Source organism: Amblyomma maculatum, unplaced genomic scaffold (assembly GCF_055883805.1).
Source record: "Amblyomma maculatum isolate TAMU_Amacu unplaced genomic scaffold, ASM5588380v1 scaffold_15, whole genome shotgun sequence".
NCBI classification, from domain to species: Eukaryota; Metazoa; Arthropoda; class Arachnida; order Ixodida; family Ixodidae; genus Amblyomma; species Amblyomma maculatum.
This window is the reverse complement of record NW_028146740.1, coordinates 1,797,725-1,825,263: the sequence shown is the minus strand read 5'-3', so window position 1 is coordinate 1,825,263 and position 27,539 is coordinate 1,797,725. Positions and strand designations below refer to the sequence as shown.

The window sequence follows — 27,539 nt, the reverse complement described above, 5'->3', positions numbered from 1 at the left end:
GTTCGAGAAATAAAGTACCCAATACGTTCAGGAAATATATCTTGCCGTTGCTTGTCAGTTCGATCGTCGGCAATCTGTATCTTACATTGACTGTATGTGTATTGCCGTTCCCTGACGACGGCCGCTTATTTTATAGGGAACTAGTTGTTTTGTTCATGAACATAACCGTTTTAATACATGTAGACAAGCGTGTGGGAGCTAAAGCGACACAATTTATTGCTACGCGCCTTCGGAGTCCGATTGAACTAGCGGTGACGAAGGCGGTTCACCCAGCTGTCTGCTCCGCGCTCACTGCGCTCCTCCTGCATACAGCGCCCTCTCTCCTGTCATCGCTGAAACGACCAGCTCGCCGGCGGCAGACGGCACACTTTTCAATTCTAGAACACTATAATGGCGGCGGCCGTGGAGGGGAGCGGCTAAAACTCGCCATGAATAATGCCAGTGTTGCCTGGATTTTTGCTGGACAGCCGCCCTGAATCCCTAGCAATCCCTAGGTCGGATTGTCCCTAGTTGGGGGCACGGCGTGCCGGCGGGCCACCGCTCATCGCCCGCCAACCGCCCTGCCTGAGGTTGCCGCCGGTGCCGCGGCGGCGGTTTGGTGCCGTGGCTTTTGTTGTAGTAAACGAGGCACGGACGGGTGCGATCGAACTGACTGGTGTGCGCGCCATGAACAACCCTGGCACATCTGCTGCGGCTTCGGTACAGAAAGGTTAGTGCCCGGTCTGTGAAAAGATTTGTTTAGTTGTAGACAAAGCATGCCAATGAAGGTGCCGCCATGTTCAAATTTTAGCTGCCCCATTTGCGTACAACGTTCGTGATTATATGCTGTCCGCTTACCGCTCTTATTTGTCACATACTGCAGGGATTTGTGCCAAGGTATGCACTTACAGCACGCGCCAATTTAGCACGGTTGAAGGCGAGCACTGCACTGTCTTATGATGCTGCTAACTGGCGCTTGATGCTTTGTCTTCTATCAACCAGATACTCACGGCACTCGTCAGTGATTAGCTGCTTAGGGCGACGAAGCTAATTTTATGCTTTTTTCGTTCTTGGCCCAGCTTCTCCATACGCTGTTCGTTTTGATCACATCCGGGTGAAATACTTGCCTATGATATCGCTCGAGCATCACTAGCTTGAAACTAGTGATACATACTATTGAGCACCAAAAGCTCGAAACTAGCACTGAACCTTTTACAGCCAAAAGCGGCAGCTATATGGATGATATTCTGCGTACCCTTGATGAAATTTTACCTAGTTTGCGTCGGGTACGACAAAAGGATAAGCTCTGTTGAGACAACAGAAATGATAACGTAAATACCGTTTAGACAACTCCATTGTAGCACGGAGACCACGTAGCGGTGCTGCAAAGTAATGAACTCGCTACTGAACTCCCCTTATGTGTGTGATTTTTTTTTTTTTTTTTCCTGTACCTTTAGTTTCTTACACTCCTTACTAGAGCCCTGCACGGGTTGGATTTTCCAGCCCCTTCCCTGGCCCACGTTTGAAGACCATCCCGGGCCCATGGTTCCAAGCCCATCGGCAATGATTACATGTCCCGGACCCGGCCTGCGCTTCCACGACGGCCCGTGCCAAAACTGCAAAGTAAGTCTGAGCAGACGCCTTAAAAATTGCTTAACTAGCACATAACAATAAATCAAGATGAGAGACAAACCTTGCAAAATATTCTTGGTAGAGAAGGGCACAGTTAAAGCACCGACAGAAGCAAAGGCTTGGTGAAGAATATTTTGATAAGACATTTGATGTAAAGCTATCTAGCACAATGTACATTTAAAAGGTATGGATTACGGGCATTTTAACTATGACTCCTTATAAGCAATTGGCTCTTGGTGCAAGTTCTTTGCTTAATCACCTACAAAAAGACTGCCCCTGGCAACTTTGCCCCAGGAACATGTGTGGGCAAGGGCAGAAAAAAAACGAAATTTACATATTCATTGAAGAAATCACTGCCACATTACCACATCTCTGTGGAGACAAAAAGCGGTAGTGTCTGTTCATTGTGCATGTATATGTTATTGGATACGTAAAGATTCCTAACGCAATAAGCTCTTATCCTACAGCATTTACTGTAGCGTAGAGACATTCTTTTGGGGGGGGGGGGGGGGGGGAGGAGGGGGCAAAGCAGACAGTCAGAATTTTTATGAACAGATGGCTGCCTGCCAAGCAGTCAATTGAAGGTCCTTGTCCAGGGGCTGTTATGAGGCTTCAAATGTCCAGCCGTTAGCGGTAACGCAAAGGTTAGAAGCTACCCTCTTGCTCACTGATTGCTGAGAAATCCTAAGCTGATGGTGTTGAGTACTTCAGTAGGCACGTGCTCAGGGGTGTGAAACTCCCTATACCTCCCAGCGGCCACGAATTACAGACGCTAGCGCCAAACTCCCCATTATAGGATTATAGCGGGAGGGGGCGCGTAAAAAATGGACTTGACGGGGGAGGCCGTATAGCGGACTGGTCCAAAAAAACGGTGCGCTGAAGGGGGTGTGGGTAGGTTGCTTCAAGCAGCGCGGGTCACGTGCGCCCGGGAAAACGCTCTGCCCGTGGATTTTCTACCGCATCATCGTTCTGCCACGGCGCGACCGGCTCGCGGCAGGAGCAGTGTGATGGAAAGAAAAACCACAAGCATAGCGCTCTCGAGGGCGCAGGCGCTCGCGAGCAAGCGTACCCGACCGCAGCAAGAAATAGCACAGAGAACAGCAGGTATCGTTTCTCTTTTTTATTAACTGCACGTGAAACAGAAAATTAAAAGATGCGACAAGGTATCCCTCAGACACACGCACTTTACATAGCTAACAGTTTACAGTAGTGTTCTGTGTTCTACGCTAACATTGTAATCTTGCACGCTTGCTTTATCACTACAAAAGAACCCAGTTTGCCGGCACTGCTTCTGTCAGCATGTGTACAGTTGATATGAAATTAAATAAATGATGCACATATTCATTCTACGCATTCCATACCATCAAAGCAATGTAGAAACATGAGCAAATACCTGCGTTCTAGTTACCTAGTGGTTGGTATTTGATGCAAGTAATCACATGTCACTGTGCTATACATAACCAAAATGCATGATTAAAAATTTACACTACCCTTCCTGGAAGAACAGTCTTCTTCGAAACGCATGTCTCTTCACAGTACATGAAGGTAACAAGTTCAACACGAAACACAGCGGATATCGCCGACTGTAATGGCCAGCACAATCAGCAGACGAGATGGGTCCACGGAACTGGAGGTGCACGCAGACAAGTCTCTCGTCTCACGAAGGGGCGAAGAGCCAGCAGGAATGAGATGCACAGAGTAAAAGAACCGCGACGAAAAATCGCAACTCGCTCGCATTCAAAACGAGCGGAGTCGTAACGGCTGCAGCGGTTCACGCGAGGACGAAGCAAGCCACGCAGCGCAGTCGGCGGCTGCAGTGCGAGGGGAAAATTTAGGCGCGAGGGAGAAGTCCTCCTCCCAGCTTTTTCTTTCCTCCTTTCGCCCCCGCTTGGGAGAATTAGACGGGACGGAAGTGCCGCTGACTTTCCGCGGCCTGACGTGCTTATGCAAACGGGCTGTGTCATGCATGACAGGTCACAGCACTTCATAACACCTCCATTGTAGTACAGTTCGCTATCGAGTTTTGAGCCTTTTCTTTTTAACTTTTTTCACTTGCGTCATTGAATGCAGCTCGGCATGTTCGTACTAAATTACTTGGACAAAACACAGATGGGCACTGATTAAACTCTGTTTACAAATTAGCTTTCTCTCATTCTCTGTCAACATATGTACTAGTAGTGGTTTATTCATAAACCACTGGAATGATTTTAGTGCTGGAATTCCATCATCTCCAAAAGAAGCCATACACAGCTTTACCCAGCCTGGCCTGGTTCCGCCACTGCAAGCTGCAAGCCCAGGCCTGCATGTCAAGACCGAGCCAGGTCCAGACCCATAAAAACGGCAATTTTCCAGCCCGGCCCAGGTTTTCGGGCTGCCTGAATTCATGCTCTGCTCCATATACTGTTGAAATTATTTGCCGAGAATAAATTCTCAGCAGGCAGTACTTTGGTAATCTTTGTTAGGAAGAAATTACATGCCATAATTTTTTTGCCCTGGAAACTTGGGTGATATCTGGCTTACACGACTACCTCAAAAATATCACCCAGACGTGTCCCTTGCCTGCAGTTGCTTGCTGTACAAACAGCATTGCAATTTATTTGCTGACACTATGGTGCATGTAGTGCGAAACAAAAGGAGGTCATTATTTGCTAAAAGATGATTGTGAAAGTATGAAAAATTTCAGTCACTGCTATTTTCATGGGAAAATGTCGCATGGCCTTGTATAGCCAATTAGGGTCAATTGATGATAAATTTTTGCTCAAGATTTCTGCCAGCAGAGTAGGCACTGCTGTCATTTCTAATAGCTATTTCGTTGTTCATTCATTTGCAGCGGCACCAACATGTTCTGTTGTCTGTGTTTTGTGCACCCATATTCTGTTCGTTGCTTTAAAACATTTCTGGGTAAGTGCAGTCGAGACCGCGAGCATAGTGTTGGGCAAATTCACCAGGCGGTATGACAAAAGGAGGCAGTGTGGTGTAGAGGAATCCACTTGTGCTTGTGACAGAGACTGCAACCATGCCAGACAGGTTGCCAAGACATCGAACGAGAAGCCAGACTAGCCTATTGCTGAGCTTACCAAATGCGGAATCAAGCCAAGACTGAAGCGGCAGCTACAAATGCGGCGCCGGCCGATGGCTAATGCTCTTGACTTGGTTCAAAGAGAGCTGAACCTCCACAATTTTTAATATTTCATAACAAAGGCTTTCAAGGATTTGCCTCAAGTGATTCCCGGTAGCCCTGCATGCACAAACCTTTGTCACGGATACACCTGCAAGAGACAAATAGTGGCGCGTAATTGCTCCAAGCGATGTTCTCTTTGTTTTCCTTTTTAACTTGATACCATGAAAAGCACCCTGTGTAGCAGCACCTGCTGACTTGGTCATGTTATGTGGCCTTGTGATGTCACACAACCTGACGGACAGTCATTGCAGTGCTGCGTCACCTTCCTGCCACTTGCCAGATACATGCCCATAATTTTTCATGGATGCCAGATTTTCTGCAGTATGGGACCCATCAGAATATTTTTTTGTTGCCAGAATCCAATAGTGCAGTGTTTCATGACTTTTTTGTCGCTTGTCCGGCAGCAAGAAACATTTATTGCCCAGATATTTCGATTTGAAGTTGAAGAGGTCTTTTTTCCTTCCAAGGGATTTAGACTTGGGAAAAATACCTTATGTGGTGTACTCTAGCGTCGCTGCCCTGCAGATGGCAAACTGATGTGCCAGTAAGGTCTGTGCATGCACGCTGGGACAGCAGAAAATAGAGAAATAGAAATATTACGAGATAGTTTGGCAGACTCCTATGCTTATCATAGATATGAGACATCGGTGACACTATCAACAGCCAGCAAAAGCATTCAGCACACTTGGGATGCAATTGTTTAGCGGTGAGTGAAAAATATGTGTAAAAAATGCAATTGCACTACACAAGTAATGTAATGCGAGAGGTCTCAGCTGTTCGTGTGGCGCAATGGCTAAGACATTCAGTTAAAACTCCAACGGACTTAGGATTAAATCCCGTTCGAGGCTGTTTTTTTTGCCTTTTTTATTTCTTTTTTTCTTAAGCACCCATGCAATTTAAATCTTACTTTTTCCAGCCTTTCTTTTCTTTCCCAGCTCCACTCGGGTCTGTGCAGGTTTATTCTGCCCAGTAAGTTATAACTTAATCGTGTGTGCATTTCATACCAGATTTTTCAATAGAGAAGCGCTTACTGAGGCATGAACTTCATCAGAGGAAAACTGCTGCTCCGCACTTGTAAACCAAAGCATGTATATTAAAAATGAAACCATGTGGGCATGCCAAATGCATAGCTGTGACTTCAAAGAACCAAAACGAAACTGACTGCCTGTGGCACTGCCAAGCGCAATTTTTTTTTTCTGCTTCCAATATTTAGCCTGTCTTTTTGCCATTTTTGAAACAAAAGTTAACAATTCAAACATGCAACAATAATACATGTTAGGCAGCCTCCGGGATCCCTTGCATGTCATTGTGCATGCATTTGCGATTTCTGTATTTCTGCAATGCCTGCATTTCTGTTCTCTTTTTTCTACCTTATAAGAGTCTTGTTTTCAGCGAAAGTGGTGTTTTTGTGATTAGGAGCCAGTATACCATCGCTGCAAGCTTACTTTTTCTCGCACCTGAAAACTTCAAACACAAATTGAGAACCTGTAATTTCTCTCTTTTTTTTTTGCTCACTGCGTGTTCTTTGCGAATGATGAATTTGACCATTTGCTTCACGAGGGAAGGCTCGAGGACGTTGAAGCTACTTTGATTGCCCGTCACTAGGCACAGTTATAGCAGTCTCGTAGCTCACTGGGTGCATGAGGTATTTGAGGTTACTACTCCTTATCGCCATAGACACCAGCAGGCTCAGCATATGTATCTAGGCATGCGGCTTCTTGCTGGTTGACCCCTTATCATTTATACTGCGCAGTTTGTTGAATAATGGAAGCGTACAAGTTGACGCAGGAAATGAAACACCATGCAGTCCTCATCGCACTGGCCGCGCGCCACAGCGACTTGGAAATTGCCAACTTTCTGAATGTAGCAAAGTCTTTCGTTAACAAGGTGCGAACAGAACTGATGTGCTGTGACGGTGACGTGGCATCTGTGGCGAAAAGGAAAAAGCACTCTCAGCGGTCAGACGTCGTCAGAACACCTGATTTTCTTCAGAGGCTGCAAGTCATCGTGAGTGACAACACAGAGAAGTCAACGCGGGCCATTGCAAAGGAGCTCGATGTCGCAGAGTCAGCTGTCAGGCTTGCTGTGCACGAGGACGTGAGGTACCATTTCTGTTTCATGAGGAGGGCGCAATTCTTTTCTGGTAAAGCTCGGAAGAATAGTCTGCTCTGGTCCAAGCGCTTGCTAGGCAAGCTGAAGAGCCTGGAATGCTTTTTTTTCTTTCAGATAAAAAGAACTTCGATCAAGACCAAAAAGCTAATTGCCATAATGAAAGATGGCTTTACGGAAGCGCTAATGAGGTGCTGACAGCATTGCACACAAAAATTCTGTCTGTGATGGTGTCAGCAGCCGTCAGCAACAAGGGTGATGTCATGCTGCCGCACTGTTTTGCAGAAGGACTCCGCGTTAATGCTGCCGAGTACGCAGAGGTGCTTGCCACCGTTGTGAAGGCCTGGATTGATATTGTTTCGAAAGGAAAACCTTGTGTCTTTCAGCAACATTCGGCTCTCGCCCACACCGCCTGCGTCACCCACGAGTGGCTGGCCAACAGCTTCCAATAACCACATCACTTCCAACTTGTGGCCTCCTAGTTGTCCAGATTTGAATCCACTCGGCATCATTGAGAGAGAAGCGGACAAAAGGCCACATAATACAAAAATCTCTGAAGGTCGCCACTGCGAACTCAATGGGCAGTACCTCTAAGAACCACCTGATCCGTGCATGCAGCCATTTCCGAAGCTGAATTGAATTGGTTATTGCTGCAAGTGGCACATTCATTGAGTAATGTGAAAATAAACAGTTTGGTGAAAATATATATATATCTGCTGGAGATATTCCCTGCCTGAAGCCAACATTGCATCCTCAAATGCCTCGCGCACCCGGTATATTGCAAGATATGTGGCTCGAAAGTTCTGGCACAAATCAAAATGCAGTACTTATTCTGTATCTAATTTTGAGCAAATTATGTGTGTGAAAAAAAAAGAAAACGAATTCATCTCAAATTTTGACCACCGAGGTCTTCTTTATACGTCTGCAGAGCTTGCAAAGCTCGTAACACGCTGGAAAATTCGATTTTTTTAAATTATTTCATTTCAATAATTGAGATTAAGACAAGCAGCATTCATAATTTTGCTATGTTTTTGAAAAGCCCAGAGGTTCCCGAGCCTGGACATTCTGCCCATGACAAAAAAATTACTCTTCGCATAGAGAAGTTCTACGTCCAGATGAGGTTCTGTTTTTATGTGACGTCACTAAACTAAGAGCAGAGCTCTAAACCAGAGCAGATAATGCACCTGAAGGTGAGGAGATGGAAAAAATTATGTTCTAAAGACAGCCAAAGATGGTATGAAAATCTAATAAACTACATTTGGTGACACTCGCCGCATATCCGGCAGCAAAAAATCAAATAATTGCCGAGATATTGCAATAAGAAGTTGACGTTTTTTCTTGTTCCCGCCGGTGGAATTCAAACTGTGGCCTCCAACTACGTAGTTGGAGTTGAGTGACGCACGCTATGACATAAGCGGAGACTCCGTGATAGCTAGCGAGCCGGCGCGGCCCGCGGCGTCGCATCCCTTAAGGGCCAACTTGGCAACAGCGTACTCGCAATGACGGCCTCAGCCGAAATAAATAAAACGATGAAGAGAGTAATTTACCAAGCGATGGGCTCATAAAGGAAGAAAAAAAAACATAGAGCGCTTGTAATGCACAATACTTTACATGTTTCTCAAGCTTTTGCGCTCCTTCTTGCACTGTGTATAAACAAACCGAGCCCTCGGTCATCGCAACGCTTCCTGACATGTTTACATACAAATAAGATTTAGTTACCAGCAAAATAGTGTCCTCGCTGCTGCGCTTGTCAGTTTTGAAGCTTCGTCGCACTTTTTTTCTTCAAGGTTTGTGCTACAGCTCCGTGTTCAGCGAAAATTACATCCACGGTAGCAGCACATGACCGAAGTGCCGGCGCCACTACATTTGCCAGCGCTGTGAAATTCCACATGTTAAAATGGATCCAGTGCACAATATAGTGCGCATAGGCATCCAGAACATTAGTTGCAAGACGTGAGAGCAGGCAGCATGCGCCGATGATCAAGAAGTTGTAATTTTTAGACCGGCAGCAGAAACACTTTATTGTAAATGGGGCCATGACATAAAAACTAGAAATATTTCGAAGGTTCTTGTGGCGCGGCGTAGCGAACGGTTAGCGCCGAATGTTACGGAGCAAGCAGTGCCGAGTTCGAGTCTTACCGCTTCTGCCGTTTTTTTTTTTTTTTAACCTTTTGTAATGTATTTCTGGTGCTTCGTTATTTTTAGTTTTTACATTTTACCCGAGGCCCTTTTTTTCGCCGGGCGACGAGCGCAATATATCGACGCTCTCCTTGGTATGAGCAGCAAGTATGCCCCTTTTGTTTATGACGCCTGCAAATAGCACGTTGAAGGTCTTGTTGACGCAGTATATGTTGGTCAGATGTGCCATGATTTAGTGAACAATTGAATGATAATGCGTTTTTCCTTCGCTACTTAGCATATGTATGCTTTTCGTGGCGTACGTAGCTGCAGTCAAGCGGTCAGGTCGCAGTCGAAGCGGCAACGGCGGCGATTTGTTGGCGCAGAAGTGTGAACGAAGGAGTGTGTCGGCGGTAGCGGATTTCGCTCGCTCGTGCCTCCGAATGCTCAAATGGGAACCATCAAGGCGCATCTGCTGCTCCAAGCTCGTAATTGAGGCGCTGCAGGTTCAAACAAACTATCCGAGTGCGCACGAAATGCCTGAGCCGAAACATAACCAAAACTGAAGTGGGCGCCTGTGGCGCCTCCAAGTATATTTTTGTATTTGCCTTGCAACGTTTACGTTGTCTTTTCGCCGTCGCTTACGTATGATAAAAGCGTGTTATCATGTTTGAGAAAAAACGTACTACCGCATTCAAACATGCAACGTAATTCGCATTTGTCAGCCTCCGGGATCCCTAGCGCGTCACGTGATTTGTTGTTGCGAGCCTCGGCCGTTTGGCTGTGGTGGCGATACCTGTATTTCTGTTATTCTTCTTTACTACCTTATAACAGCTCTGTTTTCAGTAAGAGTGGTCTTTTTGTAATCAGGAACTGGCATTCTATCGATGCAAACCCACTTCCTTTCTCTCTTTAGTGTCCCTTCAATGACTCTGCCCGCATCTTGTGTATTTTCAAATTTGGCAGCTTAATTCATTCACGTGCTCGTAGTTCAGTGTATTTCAGTGACATTTTCATATAATTCTGTAGTGTTTCTTATGTTGGTACCATATGCTTGAACTATATTCACTTAAAGGGCATGACAGCTAAAATTTGAGCATAAACTGATTATTGCATTTCACTCCGTTCACGTTAATTATAAATCCTCGCAATTTGAGATTTCAGTGCAGTAGATAGTTTAAAATGAATTTTTATTATTAATAGCGAAAGCAGCTTTATGGTTTGGCAACCTTGGGCGCTGACGTCACACGATATCATCCCCATGTTTTCTGCTATTCATAGTGACTGCGGCACTCTTGCATGCATGCCGTGGATTGTGGTCACTGAGAGCCTTTTTCTTTCTTCAGCAAAAATATTTCATTCGCATATTATTTTTACTTTGGCAAGCCTTCACTATAGTGTGCAACCTTAGCGATCCTTGGACTTGTTTTGGGCTTCGTCTAGAGATTGTCGAGAAAGCCAAAATAGATGTGCTCATGCTGTATTATTTAAGCATACAATCTGAAGCACATTATTTTTACGTTTTGAGAGTTAGTTTGTTAGCAACAAGCGCTCCCATATATAAAAAGGCACATGTCCAACGTTTCCTTCCTGGTCTTAAATCGGCAACCAATCAGCAACACAGTTGATATGAATCGAAGTTCGGTTTACATCCGGCTTCTGTTTTGGTGAGCAGTCAAGGTCGACAAGTCTCGTTCTGAACGACAGTCAGTCCGTAGTAAAACATCTTCAGAACACAGCGGGCCTGTTTGTAAGCAGCACAATTTCTGCTGCCAAGAAGGGTAGAAAGGCCTTTATGACTTATTGGAGATTTAATTCACCACATGCTCTGAAGTTTCTTCAAAAAGTCGATATTTCTGCTATAAAACATTAACATTTCTGCTCCATAGCTGTTTCAGAACGTCTGTCCTGCTTTGTGCTCCATTTAGCTGCTCCAAAAAGCATATTTGCTTGCTCCAAGAGCTGCTCTAAACACCTATTTTGGCCACGCACACATGGTACTGCTTTTCACGAGCCCCTGTCCAAAAGTGCTGAAAGAAGACAATAATGATGCTATTTTGGGGCCTACTTCATGCAACTTCAGCACTCAGACTTCGACTACCTTGAAGGAAAGTCATCCTTGCCGCTTAGAGTGTTCAAACGTGGACTAGCCTCCCTTGCGCTTTATAATGGCGTTCGCACCCTGACCGCCCACTTACTTGTCCCTGTGGGCCTTCTCGATGAAATCCTACAGGCCCCTCATGATGAGCCCACAGCTGGGTGTCTTAACTTTATTTTACTCTCAGTCGCATTCAGGTTAAATAACATGGGCCCATATTGGTCTCGTCTATCTGCTAATGTCACGCACTATGTCAGGAGTTGCTGCGACTGCTAACGACACCGAACACTGCTAACAAGACTGTAGGATATACAACCAAACCAATCACTTGCGAGGCCATTCCAACAGATCGGCATGGACTTACTAGGTCATTTCCCGACATTGAAATCTAGCAACAAGTGGATAATAGTAGCAACTGACTACCTGACTCGCACCGCCGAAGCAAAGGGCCAAAGGCTTCTCCAGACTAATTATCGTTGTAGAAAGCGAGAAGCACATCATAACATCCGTCGTGTAAAAAACCCACTTCTCGTTGTCCGTGGCATTGTCCTCCTTGCATGCATTAGCAGTCAGTCGGCCTGAAAGTTAAGCCGATGTAACTAGTTTCTCGCTTTAATGTCAGCACAGTAGCCCGCCGCGCTGTTGCTGCCGCCTAGAAGCGGAGAAGCAGGTCAACTCCATTCCACCTTGTGTATGGCAGGGAGCCCGAAAATTCCGAGAGCACTGTGGAATCTACACTGCAGAAGTGCGAAAGGCTGAGCGTTGCTGGTGCACACGGTGCATCACGTTTGCTCTCATTATCATTATCAACTAAATGCACCGTTATCATTGCTAATGCCGTCATTGTCATTATCACTACTTGCAGCGTCATTGTCAGCGCTACTATCGTCGCATGTGAGACAACCTCTGTAGTGATGTCGGCACCTCGGCAATGGGAGATTCTCCTCCACCGGGCGGGCCCCGATGCGCCCACTTGAAGCCCATATACAACAGCAGTGTTTCTCCGGAGACAGAGCACCGGGACGGTAGGAATGCATCGCTCGCCGGTTTCGCATGTGTCTGCAAAGAGCGGAACTTCTCGGAAGAAACCGCCAGACTAAACATTGCTAACGGCGGGCAATGCCCCCGCGGGGAGAGGCGATGATCTCGGCTGTCTGCCGCGTGAAAGTAAAGCGTACGCGAGTGACACTGCTCGTAAAACAGAGAGAGGGAGCGCTGCACGTCGGGGGGCTACGCTCTGGCAGGGAGGCAACTCGAGTTAGAACGGAGCCGCGTCTGTGAGCAGTCGCGTGGTTTGAAGCTCCCGCGGTCGCCCGAGGGCTCCACGTATTTTACGGGCAGTCGTGCGCGCCTGGCCCGATTTTTAACGGCTTGCGAGCCGTGAGTGTACCGTGCGCGGTACTACTAGTACGTTGCGGCGTACTGCGTAACAGTTAGTCTTTTGTGTGTGTGTTGTATTATGTCCAAGGCAACCAAATACACGCCTGTTGTGCTATCTTGAACGGCACCGTCTGCTGAGTACCTTCTTGGAAGCCGCTCTCATCCACGAGCGGACACCCAAGCACAGAAGAGAACATTACTACCGCCAAGCTTGCCTTGCAGCGCCGGCTGAGCACTTTGCCATAGATGGTCCAGCGAGGATGCTTTGAACGCGAAGGTTGGCAGAGAAATACGGAATTCCACAAGCCGGCCTGTTGGAGATATTCCAGCTTGCGTGGAGAGAGCAGATCCATAACCAGGTTTGAGAAGCAGGAATGAAGAGATGGCACAGCGAAGCACGGGCAATGTCATCCCTGTCGGTGGACTCCAGCACAAAACACACGATCGATAATGAGAACATCTATGACAACACACGAGACAGCGGACGGCAGCGGGTTACTCTGCGAGGCACGGAGTGGTTTTCTGCGCACAAGTGCTCCAAGTGCGACGCAGCCGATAAAACCATACAGCATGTTGTGATCGAGTGCCCGAAACTGTGGCCCTCCCCCCCTTCAACTGCGACATCAGCACTGATGGAGACTCCTTCGACAGCACTTGGTCTGCAGTCGATGTCACCACCCAAAGAGCACACCCTGGGTAGGGCAGTAGAGGTGACAAAGCACCGCCTTGACTGGTGGCGTAAACAAGAAGATTGTTGAAGGACTGACCCCTTCTTTTCCTTCTTTTTTCTGGACTTTTGACCAATGCACAGCAGTTGGTATAGTTTTTGTTCTTTCTCTACTCCTTTATTTATTGGCCTAATGAAGAACTCTGTGATCCCTCACTACAAAGGAGAGTGGCCGCATCAGCATCATGCAGACAAGGAGAATTATGATGTGTGTTTTAACTCATCCTCACGATAGACAAGGGCCCGCCGGGGTGGCGCAGTGGTTACGGCGCTCGACTACTGTTCCCAAGAATGCGGGATCGTAACCGGGCTTCGGCGGCCGCTTTTCGATGGAGACGAAAGCAAGGCGCCTGTGTTCTATGCGATGTCAGTGCACGTTAAAGACCCCCGGTGGTCGAAATTTCCGGAGTCCTCCACTATGGCACCTATCATAGCCTGAGTCGGTTTGGGATGTTAAACCCCGCAAACCAAACCAAACCAAATCACTGTAGACAAGATTTATGTGCAGTTCACGATCCCGGGCGTGGCACAGTTGGTTAAAGCTTAGGCTGGCTATGCGAGGGATGCAGGTTCGATTCCCGGTGGATGCAGGATTTTTATCTTTCCGATGACATTAGTTTCGGTTTCAGGTGATGTCATTTGATTGAAAGCTATATTGTGACCGAACGAACGCAGACAGTATGAGCCATTAAAGTGCAGCTGCATCACTTTTTGAGAATTCTGCGACATTAAAGAATTTGACTCTCCATAAGCTGTCGCTAATGCTTGCAAAGTGTTTGTGTGCTATCTTTAAAACTGATGAAGTAATCAACAATTACAATTCGAGCTTCTCCTCACAGCACTGAAGGACTGCGTAGAAGCTTGATGATATCACGGACGGTAATATTTTTTCTTTTCGTTACCTTCGCCCACATCGTGCGGTGCCTTTTTTAATGCCATCAAACAATGTTTCTGGGCCTTCAATTTTGGTAGCCTTGTTTTTACTTCTTCCAACCAAGCCATTCTATGCGGGAAACATACCGGTGCCGTCAATGATGTCATCATGTGCACCCCACGCGTCGCTGTGTGGTGAGGAGAAGCTTGATAGCTGAAGCGGTTTAAATTGCTATTTGCGCCATTGTTTGAAATGCTAGCACGAAGATATCTTGCATGCTTAACCTGGAACCTGTAATCATTTGATTGCTTGAAACTCATCAAAATCTACAACTACAAAATCTAGCAGCTTCCCTTTAAAGGCTTTCGCCTTAATACAGCGCTCGATGTCATGCTGATGCCACATGTAACGGAAAAGGACAGCCTCAGTGTCACTGCCTACCTTCAGCGTGCAGAAGCAGCCTGACGACTTGCCCAGCTGCGCATAAAAAGCCAGCAAGGCACCAATGCCTAACGTAACCTACAATGACAATGAAAATTACAAGCCAGGATAGGTTTGGATGCTGAATCACCATCGTGGATTTAATGAAAACCATAAATTTTATGCTGCTGTTTCCGCAAATCAAGTTCACTCATCTAGATGAAATGGGCTATGGAATTGTCCCCAGATGCTGCTGACAGCACCCCAGGGGTGATACATGTCCAGAAATTGTATGTTGTGTGCCTAAAGCCCTATTATAACTGATGGGCACTGTGTTTATATTTTGCTTATTTTTGCCTACCTTTCTATTCAATGTAGAGCATTGGGCCGATGCTTCTTTGAGGGGGAAGTCATACCGCAAAGCTTTGTTTTTTGTTTTTTGTTTTTCACGCTTTATGCCACCTGGACGCAGCTTTTACTCTTTTTTGTTGTACAATGATGATGCACAGAGATTTACCTCGAATAATTGCCACAACACAACACTGCTTCTACATTGTTCTTGATCATTGTACTTGGCAGGTTTACCTCTGTTTCCTTGTTGCCTTTAAACTCAGCACTGGGCATTCTGTTGTTCGATGACCGGTGCCTTTGTCGTGGTTGGCATCTTGCTGCAACGAAATAAACTCTGAAAGTGAATCCAGTGTGCAGATAATGCTGTCAAGTACTGAGTTCTTTTTGGCTGATAGTAAGTGATGGAATAAGAACACATGGTTGCAAAGAGCATATGTAGGCTCTTGAAGAAGTTACCTGTGCTCCTTCTGCCATTTGCTTGTTAATCGGTGTGATGAACCACTAGTTTAAGAAACACTATCACCAACCAAATTATTTATTAAAACCCAACGTTTCGCGACCAACTCGGTCCCTTCCTCAGGGGCGACTAAAGTTTGAGGCCTGCAGTAGTAGGCAGCGGCCTATGCATAGCCGATCTGAAGAAGAATGGCTATACACGCGCCTTTATTCCAATGTGCTTCCCGCCGTCGAGCTAGCAGGACAAGAGGGTCGGTCAGCACGGAAACGACGAAGCGCCCTCGCATTGTGCTCCCATACGTGGCGGGCACCAGTGAGGCGCTTGCACGCATCCTGCGCAAACACGTCTGTGTGTCGCACAAACCTACCTCAACAGTCTGCCGTTTTCTGCCGCAACCAAAAGACCATATTCCCAGAGAAAAATAACCAGGCGTTACTTATAAAATCTCGTGCTCTGCCTCGTATATCGGCGAAACAAAAAATCTCTGTCAGCGCATATTGCAGCACAAAAACGACGCCCAGCAATTGAACTCGAAAAGCAACCCCCCTCGCCGAGCACTGCAAATGCGCCGACCACAAAATCGCCTTTGACGAGGTGAACATACTTGATGTGGAGACCAATCCTTTCAAAAGACGTCACGTCTTTTTTCGGTTCATCCGGCTGACAGCTGCAGCAGTGAACAAGAATCCGGGGACGCTACCCTGGCTCTGCTACACAATTGGACATCGCCACGTGTGCCTGCTACTGCGGGCCTCGAACTTTAGTCGCCCCTGAGGAAGGGACTGAGTTGGACCCGAAACGTCGGGTTCTAATAAAAAATTTGGTTGGTGATGGTGTTTCTTAAACTTTTGTTTCAAGTACCCAACCAGGCGGAGTTACACCAAAGATGTTCTCGTTCAAGTCAATGAACCAATAGGAAAAGCTTTAGGCCTTTCCAGTGACAGGCATCGTAAAGAACCAATGAGTGCGTAGGACAAGTCTATTTGCCATGTTTGAGCCCTGTCAGAGCCTCTATGAAGGCACACAAAGGACCACTTGATAAGAAGTTATCTAGCTCATTTTGGATATGTTGACATTCATCCAGCAGTAGTTATGGCTGATGGCTGAAATCTGCTTCCAAAAATTGATGTCAACATGCGCAGTTTACTAGTGCAATCCGCTGGTGTTGGCAATACCTGGAGTTCTGTTTCTTGCTGTCTTTTTTTGAGACTCACTTTTGACAACTTGGAAAATCTTTCTTTTTGCAGAGTTCAAAGCCTGGAAGGACCATATGGAAATCTGTGAAGTGGCTCATTTTGTTAGTGGCAGGAATGGCTCATCTGCATACCATGCAGGGTTTTGCAAATGCACATCTGTTTGTTAGCAGACTTTGAAAAATATGAGGGCTAAGGAACCTGTTCCACATCATGTTCAAAATAGGCTGTGCTTATATGCCTAAGCTGCTTCTGACATTGCCATGGTGCTTTTGATTTTGTATACAAATGCTATCTGAATAAAAGGTGCCTACATATTTTGTATGTTTAATGACATTGTTAATGATGGTCCCCAAGATACACAGCATTTAATTGATGCTAATTATATGAAGTTAGCTGCACGTTAACCCTGTAACCACCAAATTAACTCTCGAAAAACATACTAACATCGCCAGGTTTAGTTGTAATGTTTTTCATACCATTCTAATTCTAAAAAGTTTCCTTCATTAGTAAAGCATGCTGTCACTTCACCATCTTTTCTTTTTTTTTTCTTTTTTTTACCACTTTATGCACATCGCAAACGGGGTCAGAGTAACTGTCAGGTACAAATTCTAGATTGTCAGCGAAGCTGCTGCCTGAACTACTTTACGAAAGAGTTCTTTTTTGTTGAGGCATCACCGCCACCGGCACTCTTTGTGTGTGGCACTATCATGAAATGACTTTTGTCATGCCAAAAATGTGTGCTAAAGACTGAAACACGCATTTTTTTTCCATGGATAACTATGGCTCTGTAGAGTTGAAAATGCAATCAATGTATTTACCAAATCTATTCCTTTTTCACTGGCAGTGCAAGCAATGTAAGAGCAGGTTGGACAAGTGCCACTTGTCACTGGCAATACTGCCACAATTGCCTATGACAAATGAAGCTCTGAGATAAAGGACTAAGCCAGCATATGGTTTTGTGGATGCGGAAAGTTATGTGTAGTTAGTCAAGTTTGTACACAGTCTGAAAGATTCTCAACATTTTTACAATGATTATTGCAGACCTGCAATGAGACACTAGAATAATCACTTTTACATAGAAAAGTGATGCTGCTTCAATAGAGGCAATATGCGAAAATGCCCGTATGATATGCAGCAGTATTAGTAGTGCACAATAAAGGTTCCCAAGAGGCTAAAATTGTGGCCCTCCTACAGCCCGGAAATAAAACCCCATATACTTTGCTGATATGCACAGAAATACTGCCTGTTGATAACTAGACATACGCTGCACCTACCTCCACCATCTGTGCTTGCCTTGGATTGCAATGCCTTATGTAACGTGCACAAAGGGATTGTACTTTATTTTGCAATTAATTTCGCATGTACATTTTGGTGAACTGTCTGCTGCCACAGGGCCTGCTTTTGAGCTGCATAGATTGTTTTCTCCTCATGGAAGTTTACAGTTGACAAGTGTTCTGTTTGGTTTATGGGGTTTAATGTCTATTGGCTATGAGGGATGCTGTAGTGGACAGCTCCAGAAAATTCTGACCACCTGGGTTTTTTATGTGCACTGACATCGCAAAGTACAAAGCCGCCTTGCATTTCGCCTCCATCAGCTGCCACCGCAGCCGAGAGTAAACCTGTATCTTTGGGATCAACAATCAAGCTCTCTTATCACTGAGCCACCGCAGCAGGGTACAAGTGAACATGGCTGAAAACAGATCCACGGCATGAAAAGTTTTCCCAGCTGGTGTACCTGTAGGCTTAAGTTCAGGTGTAGAAACATTTTCTACAAGATTTTGCCTTGCAAACAAGCAACATTTGTGCACAACCTGCGCTGTGTGCAAGGAGGCTGCAGTGACAAAGCCGGCACCTGTTTCCAAAGCTAAGGTTAAGCTTGCCAACAAAGCTGCACATGCAAAAAATGAAATGATGCATTTTGAAAACCCCAATGCTCAGCTTCATTCAAAGATGTGCACAAAGCCAAAATTCCTTTCGCCAAACATGAAATCCATGTTTCCTGCATAGGTGTTGTGCATAAGATGCCCATCTGAAAACCGATAATCAAGTTTCGCACCTTGCTTAACTGTGAAGAATCCATTTTTATTGCATGCTTCAAGCTTACTCAAGCTGTTGGGCTGTTCCTAATTCGTTAGCATTGTGCAAATTATTGCAGTGCAAGCTTGCCAGCTGGCTAATGTGCATCATTTAAAATGATGCACTCTACGCCGCAACCAAGCTTGAACGAAACTAGCCAGGGTTCTTCAATAAATTTGCATTTCGGAAACACCCTGGAGCCTGAAAGTTGCAAGGAATGGCGATTGCTAAATGGCTTTTTTCAGCTGCACAGTGCCTTCAATAAGCTCAAGCTTATGACACTATTTGGCAGTAAAGTCTTCTACTGGCCTGATTGGTGCACTATCCACAAAAAAGCATTGGCACTCGTGCTGAGCAGGTCTAGAATACGAGATGTTAAATGGTTCACAGGGCAAAGCACAAGCTGCTTTATTCTAGGTGTAGGAAATTACCAACATTACAAAATAGTGAGAGGGTACGTACACAGGACAGGAAAGGAAATGGCCGACTAAATATTCTCAGCCTGTGGAGTCATCTGCCTGACTGTTGGGTCAAACGCTATGCAACCACTAGATAATTCCATTCTTAAAAGCTTGGGCTCGCCTCATGACAAAGGCATTAATATTTCTCTATTTTGCTGCATTAAATAGCCGTATTGCTGACACAAACTGCAAGTCTGCGAAGTGTTCACTAGATAAAACTGCTTTCAAGCAATGTAAACCGTGAACGCCACACTACTTCTACCGTTCCATTAGCACAAGCAGCAAGCATCGGTGCCGGAGAGCTTCTAGCAAAGAACACTCAGAAGCAAACATTCAGAAGCCGCAAAAAAAAGTGCCTCGGTAGTAGTTAAACCGCTTGCGTTTTTCATTCCATAAGGTAAATGAAAATGCGGTGCCGTTTCGAATGTTATCAACAAAGCGAGGGGTGAAGACAAGAGCAGTAGCCAAAGGAGAAATCTTCCCTACCGTGGTGGCATTCTATGCCATCAAGAGCAGTTCCCTCGAATACCGTGCGATGGGCCCTACGTAGCCGCCGTGCTCATCAATGTGCTGGGCGAGGAAAAAAGGTTAATAAAGTATATTAAAAGCGACGGAATTCGGGCAAAAACAGCGGTAAGCAGATCAGAATAGAGTTTGGACAGCCAGAGAAAAGCCTACATTTTTTGTCCTGATTCAACCTCCTTAATCCCGGCGTCACCCATTCCTTGGCACTTAGGTGCACACTTCTGAACCTAAGCACAAAGATATAATTTTCATAAAGCACAAACAACCGGCGCAACAAAACGCAACATAACAATCGCGCCGTCGCGAGGACGTGCGGCGGCCCTTTGACGTCTTATGTCCTTACCTGCAAGAAAAAGCAGCACCTTGGATGCAGGACGTGTTATTTATTAGCGAGGACCGTGAAACTTTGTTATGGGTAAACATTCAGGACAAGAAATCTTCAAAAAAGACTGTCACTTATGCGTCTCAGCGCAGAACATGGAGGCAGCCATCTTGAATGTTTTTTTTTCTTTTTTTTTTGGTGTACATACACAACAGATGGCGCGAGACGCTACAAAAACGATAATGATGATAATGGCCGCGAATTTTGAAAATTTAATTTGGGCAGAAGGGTGGCGTTTTTCGCTTAAATTAGGCGCAAATCGACGAGTTTATAGGCAGACGCCAGGCATGAAAGGGAGATTCAATTTGTCTACGAAAAAAAATTTACGCCATACATAGCATAAAAACAAATCCCACTAATAGTCCTTTTCGACTTCAATTACACTCGGAGACAACTTATGGCAGTGTGGCCAAGGCTAGGCAGAAAAGGTAAGATAGGCTACTGTTCCCTAGCCTTGGAAAAGGAGCCAACTCACCCCTAGTGACCTTACACTTTCTCTTCAATTTATCCCTTTCACCCGTCCCCTCGCCTTCCACAAGGCAAGAGGACCATGGCTGTCCTCTTTCCTTTCCTGTCTGGCCTTGGCCACAGTGAGAAAAAAAAAAGGGTATCCCTTAGTATATACATAAAATATACTGACAATGAAACATGAACTGATCGCACAGCGCCTAGCTTGTCCGTGCGACCCTCCATAGCAGTTGCAGATCCTGTATGGCCCGAGAACTTGTGTTCCGTCCAAAAAGCAAGGTAAGGCACAAGCTTTCTAAACTGGTTTATTTTATTTCATACATACTGCTAGCCTCCTTTTGGAGGCTGTTGCAGGTTTGGGGCATAATATAGAAACAGCAAATGACAGGAATACTGACAATCCACACTTGTCTAATTTTTATATAATTCTATATGGCAGTGTGGAACAAGAAATGGAAAAGAAGGATATGATACAATATAATCACACTGAAGACACATGTTTCATTATATTTGTACAGAGGTCAGGCTACACATATATAGGGTACTCAAGGAACAATTGCCAGCCGTGAACTGAACCCATCTAGTGATGAGCAATTAACCACTTCATCGGCTAAACCATTCCATTCGCGGACCGCCAGGGGAAAGAAGGAGAACGTATCACAGTGTGCTCGATACTCGACTAAATGCTTGGAATGACGCATTCTTTCGTTTCTATGCGGTGACAGTTTAATAAATTTGGAAGCTGTATGCAATCAAGAACATCCACACCGTGCGTGCTGCATAGCAAACAGCCTTCGGATACTTGCCGTTGAATCAAGCTATAATTGGAGTCTCTATAAAAGTCTTGACCATGAACTGCAGTACTTTATGTTGCTTTTCACCTCATCTTGGTTTGCAACTTCAGGTTTAGGTTCATTGCACAGGCAAGTTCTGAGTGTACCTGAGTGTAACTATAGGCAGGGGTGTTGGAAGAGGAGGAAAGGCAGGGAGGTTAACCGAAGAAGAAACCAGTTTGCTACTCTGCACTGGGGGAAGGGGGTAAGTGGATATAAAAGTGATGGGTAAAAGAAAGTTACAGAAATATGAAGTCAGTACTGTCACATCACAGCCATATCACGTCGCATCGCAGCAAAATCACAGTCTACCGATCAGGCCCGTGGTTTTCATGAAGCAGAGCAGTGCCTGGGAGGTCTTCACCGCAGCCAATGGCATATAATCTTGGCATATAATCGCCGCAGCCAATGGCATATAATCTTGATTTCTGTCAGAGGGTGTCCATATAGACACTCTAGTGCAGGGCAGAGACATTGTATGTGGTCCACTCGCAAAGAATGTGGCCTATAGTCTCGTCAGACCCACAGGTTGCACATGCAGGGCTATTAGCCATACCTATCACAAACGAATTAGAATTTGTGAACGCTACACCAACCCACAGGCAGCACAGCAAAGTTGCTTCACGGGGTAGGCCGTGTAGAATCCGAAGCTTCAGGTCAGGAGCAGGGGTGCCGAGAAGCCTGTTCTGCTTATGATATAATGACAGCACCACATTTAAGCTGCAGTGAATATGTTTTGTTACGAATGTTGCAATAAGTGGGTACCGCACGGTTGCTGATTTATCTATACATAGGAGAGTGTCCCCCTTATATGATACAGGGAAAGAAATAACCACATAGCGATCAAAAGGATGGAGGAAGGAGAGACTGATGACAGCATGCTTTCTTGCCACTGAAAAACTGTGGAATAAAAGAAATCAGGCTAGTGCCAAGAGACGGTTGGTTGGTAACTGGTTTATGGGGTTTAATGCCCCAAGCATCTCGAGTCTCATGACATCAAGAGAAGTGGTTATGGAAAAACCAAGCCCATATAACAGTGCTCTGCACATATAACAGTAGGACAAAAAAAAAAAAAAAAAAGACATAACAGAACTTGCCCAGACATAACAGATAAACAAATAAACAGACAAGTGTAGCAGTATAACACCAAAGCATTGTGCCTTACAACATATTTACAAATTGCCTTTTCAAGGTCATGGAATCAAGCATGTTGCATGCAAGGGCAAAAGTGGCTGTAAGCGTGGGAAGAAGGTGACACAAGCCGCTGACAAGGTGAAAGCTTTGAAACAGTTCACAGGAATAGGGAACGTAAGGCACAATGAGCAGGTACAGGTCTGGACAGTATCAAGGAAGTGACAGTGGCTGCGCACGATTGCGTCGCATGAATGTGAAATGTGTAGCCTCTCAAATGACGTCAATGTATCCATATGCATTTGCATTTTAGCGTGCAGTTGCTGTTTGTTTGCTTTTCTTTTTTTAGCAAAGTGGGGGCTTGACTATGGCAGGCCTGAACTGTTTGAGATCAAGTTAAATATTTATCTAAAGCTTTCCCGAGGCCTAAAACTCCATTCGTGTTGTATCTGCGGAAATACGATTTCCCATCATCATTCTGTTGTTCTGTATACTGATGTCCATTTAAAGCAAGAATAACATCAGGAGAATGTGGCTGCTAATATTTAATTTCGCAACAGATGCTTAAGCTAGGGCAGCGCAAAATGCTGAAGCCAGTCTAGTGCTCAATAATACTGGGTGAGGTTAGAGCATTGACGGATACTGGTTCATATCTACGGCACTCACACGCCATGCACGACTATCCTACGAGGGTGTGGAGGAGCAAGCAGTCGGAGGTTGCAAGCCCAAGCCACGGATGACAACAAGGACAAGTGAGCGGATGTCTATACCATGAGGTATTGCTAATTTAGGCATCTAGATCATCATCATCATCCTCAGCCTGACTATACCCACTGCAGGGCGAAGGCCTCTCCCATATTCCTCCAATTAACGCGGTCCTGTGCGAGCTGCATCCACTTGACCCCTGCAATCTCGTCCGCCCCCTGCTACGCTTTTCTCCGCTTGGAATCCAGTTTGTTGCCCAAAGCGACCATCACTTATCCTTTCCTCGCGCTACATGTCTTACCCATGCCCATTTCTTCTTCTTGATTTCCATTAGAATGTCAGTGACGAGTTATTTCTCTGACCCACTCTGCACGCTTCCTATCTCTTAACATTACCCCTACCATTTTTCTTTCCATAGCCCTCTGCATTGTCCTCAACTTTAGTAGAACCCTCTTTGTTAGCTTCCACGTTTCAGTCCCATAGGTAAGTACAGGTAAGATGCAACTGTTGTATGCTTTCCTCTTGAGCGATACCGATAAACTACTAGTCATAATCTGGGAGTACTTGCCAAATGTGCTCAATCCCAGTCTTATTCTCCTTGTTATTTCCCTTTCATGGTCCGGATCTGCTGTTACTACCTGTCCTAAATAGATATATTCGCCTACTACTTCAGTGCTTCGCTACCTAACGTAAACTGTTTTTCCTTCCCTAGGCTATTAAACATTACCTTAGTCTTCTGCATATTGATTTTCAAGCCTACTTTTTTACTTTTCCTGTCTAGGTCATCATTCTTTGCAATTCATCCCCTGAGTTACTTAGCAAGGCAATGTCATCAGCAAATCGCAGATTACTGAGGTATTCTCCATCTACTCTTATCCCTAACTGCTCACATTCTAGATGTCTTCTTTCTTAGATTCTAGCATCTAGATGTCACTGCATAAATTGTTCATGGTTTTTTGTGCACCTATTTCTGCTTACAGCTTTTTCTTTGCTTGTATTGTAAGTTATTTGTGTTTATTTGATGAATCCCCCTCCCTATGTAATGCCCGCAAAGGCCCTTAGGGTATTTGAAATAAATAAATAAATAAAAAAATATATGGGTGTGTAGTGCTAACAGTAAGTGCTGGACTAGCTCGGTGCAGTAAGCAGCCAACAAGTGTGGCAGTTACGAGACGTAGTGTTGGGTTGAGCGCTGGGGTATTATAGCGTATAAGTGTGTATTGCAACCCAGATTCAATTTCAGTTTGGTGGAATGACTATGCAGGTAATTCATTGGGTATAGGGTGTGGCATGTCCAGACGATACCAACGACAATGGCAACAATGTGGCCTCACAGATTGACACTCATATGTTTTAATTGTTGCTATAAATGTTTTTCAGTCACTTAACAAATTGCTATCCATAGCAGAAACGATACTCATGCACTGAAAAATAAAATGAAAATACTGAATATAATGCACATATATATACCTTGGTACATGTACTGTACATGTAGGGAGCCAAGGATGCGAAAGTTGTCCAGAATAAACGAGCGGCTGCGTCTACAAGACTGCTGAAAGTAAAAACAAAAAATGGCATAGACACATGTAAACACTGAAATGAAGTGAGTGCTCTACAAAGCAGCGTTGCATATGAGATATCAGCCCAAGTTTATAGTCTACTAACACGTATACAGTAACAAGGCAGCTGCAAGTGACCTGAAGGAAGTTAAGCAAGCTACCTTCCTGGCCGCATTTTGGCAGCTCGCTGCATTCGTTACTCTGGGCCTCAAGCGAACTACTGTATATTGTGTCATAGTGTATATATATACTTTTTATTTTTGCCTACCCTGTCCTTTCTCCCTATCATTCACCTCTCTGATTTCCTCTACCCCTTCCTCGCTATCCCTTTAATTCCACCGCCCCTGTTCAGGTGCTTCAGATATCAGATACCGGGGCTGGCAAACATCTTTTCTTTCCTTTTGTATATGTAATAAAATAACCACTAAAACAACAAATGCTGCTAATGCTAATCATCTTAAATTAGAATCAGATAAGCAGCAAGCTGACACAGTATAGTGCCTACGTTGTCGTGTAGCATTGTCGCAAGTTCCTGACAGAAAAATAAAATGTATTTGCGCAAAGCTTTGTTGGAAACAATTTCATTCCTTCCAAAGTCATTTTTGCTATACTGCTTATATATCGATACATGTTCTGATAAAACACGCGAGTTTTGCACCGTCTCCAGATTGCTTTCCAAAGCTAGAAGGTGGTATCCATGCCACAGAGATATAAGTAATTGACAAATTGCACGCTAATTTCGATCTGTCATATCTGCAAGCTCAAAAACAATTAAGTACCGGGTTGCTGTTTACCTTAATTCACTGCTGAATGACACCTCTCGCATTGATTTCGCGGACAAAAATGGACACGACACCCACCTACCGCTGCACTCAGCGCACTATGTCAAAAAACAACAGCAATGACAATGGCTTACGTGAGAAGCGACGGCCGATGTCAGATCGTTGACGCAGACATCGCAAATTTGCTCGGTACCCATGAATCGAACGTCAGACTTTTGCAATTGAATGGTTTAATGCACTGCCTGCAATGGTTTAATGAGGGTGCGTTGCACTACCTCCGCTGCAGCAAAACCACGCCAATAAACTGAGAGACTTTACAAACACTATAGTGTTCAATTCTAGGACACTATACAAACACTGCCCGAATGCGCCGACGACGGCCGAAAAAAAAAAGAAAAGCCCGCCAGCCCGCCACGAATCTGGGGACAAATTCAGACTCAACTAGGCACATAATAGTCAACATTTAGGTACTTTGTAAAAACATGGCGTTCAATGCGTTTGGGGAAATCTAGGGACAAACTTTTAGCCGAAAAAACCTATTCTCGCCCCGGATCGGGCCCCAGTTGATGATGAGGGTTCCTGCGAACTGTGAGGCAAACTACTAGCGCACAGAAAATAAGATCTGCCAGAACTCCAAAGAATTAGAAAGTAAACATAATATTCTCGCTCAGGAATGAATGCAGTTTTTGTTTCTTGCGTAAGAAAAAACGTGTCACATTTTTAATAATATTTTAACTTGTTTCTAACGGCCTCTCTCGGCCACTTATTATCCGCTGCGTAGTTGCCCAAAGCTCAGATATGGCTCAGACCAAAGCTTTTTTCATCCGCGGTATGGGCTTGGTATGGGTGCGTCATCGGCCCCAGTTCAACGTTCATCGTTGCGTGCTGCGTACAGAGTGGGTTATCTGTAACAAACAGTCTGTATTTTATTATGCTGGTTGTGGTAGAGCTTTACAGCAAGGCGAAGACTGTCTGTGCTCGATGAGAAACTGATTGCCGCTGCATGTGCGCATTTCCGGACGATGGGACAATGCTGCGTCACAGCTCGGCGGCTCGGCTCGGCCTCCCAGGCACGTCGCAAAAGTGGTGGCTTGTTTTACGGATATACGTCTGCATGAGCGGCGTATCGCTGCATGTTTTAATTGAGCGGTGAAGGTGAGATTTTATTGCCCCCAAGACGCGTGTCGCATTGCTCAAAGCCTTCCGTTCCGCTCCCTTTGCTGCGTGTTTTGCTTACTGCGTCGTATTACCGCACCAACGTTCGCTGAACGTGCTTTAGCTGTTATTACAGTGATGTTCCTATTGTCAATGGGATCTTTCTCATGAACATGTTAAATGCTTAAGTTGTAAATTTGTAACCTCACATTGACTCCTCTCAGTGGCAAATGAAGCGCGAGTAAAATAATGGAATCATAAACAGGGCGAGATTTATTGGAGCAAAGCTATATCGTAGATATTTTGACTTCTCAGACGCATTAACTTCTAAATACTAGCAATCCCAATTTGAATTGCTTACCTAAGCTCTTACAGGTTGGCGTTCTAGCGCTAGCGTTAGTTATTCCGTTCGTTTGTTTTTGTTGTTCTTTGACACTGATATGTATTTTGTTAGCAAGATTTTTTACCCTTTTATAATCTCACCGCGTCTCGTTTGGAGACCTACGCTGAGCATTTTATCACGAGGATTTCATGAAGACCGTGACGAATGAGCGGTGGTCGCTTTCCTACACTTAAAGATTTCATTGTTGTGAAGCGTCTTCACTTCTTCACTGCGATGCTCGAATGTCTTAGCGTCCAGAACAACAACAACAAATAAAAAAAAAGCGAGAGCGTAACAGAAAGAACAGTAGAGAACACGTTTCTGCACGCCATAGACTACCTCACTGCGATGGTCGAATGTCTCCTCACCTCACCATCGTTTCAAAATAAGTCGTGTAAAAATGGCTATCGCATGTAGTCATCTCAGACAAGTCACGTAACGTCGATTGATCTCGTAAATCAATATTCTGTTGCTTCTCTTGCATGCATTTTTGGCCAAGAAAGTTTAAGCAAGAAAAAAAAAACGCAGTGTTATTTGCAGTGCAGGTTTATTGCAATG

At 45.0% G+C, this 27,539-nt stretch overlaps 1 protein-coding gene and 2 long non-coding RNA genes across 3 annotated transcripts in view; 2 read left to right on the top strand and 1 right to left on the bottom strand.

Annotated features, from left to right (window-relative positions):
- LOC146171923 (uncharacterized) overlaps positions 1-27,539 on the top strand; it is a 244,196-nt gene that overhangs the window by 70,610 nt on the left and 146,047 nt on the right. The gene's annotated exons all lie outside the window — the stretch shown is intronic.
- Positions 494-16,836, top strand: LOC146171928 (uncharacterized). The gene is made up of 3 exons (XR_014702712.1): positions 494-709; positions 1,437-1,602; positions 16,574-16,836. It is a non-coding gene; the product is annotated as an uncharacterized LOC146171928 (long non-coding RNA).
- On the bottom strand, positions 16,987-20,076 carry LOC146171927 (uncharacterized). The gene is made up of 3 exons (XR_014702713.1): positions 19,928-20,076; positions 19,738-19,811; positions 16,987-19,629 (listed from the first exon to the last, which is right to left on the bottom strand). It is a non-coding gene; the product is annotated as an uncharacterized LOC146171927 (long non-coding RNA).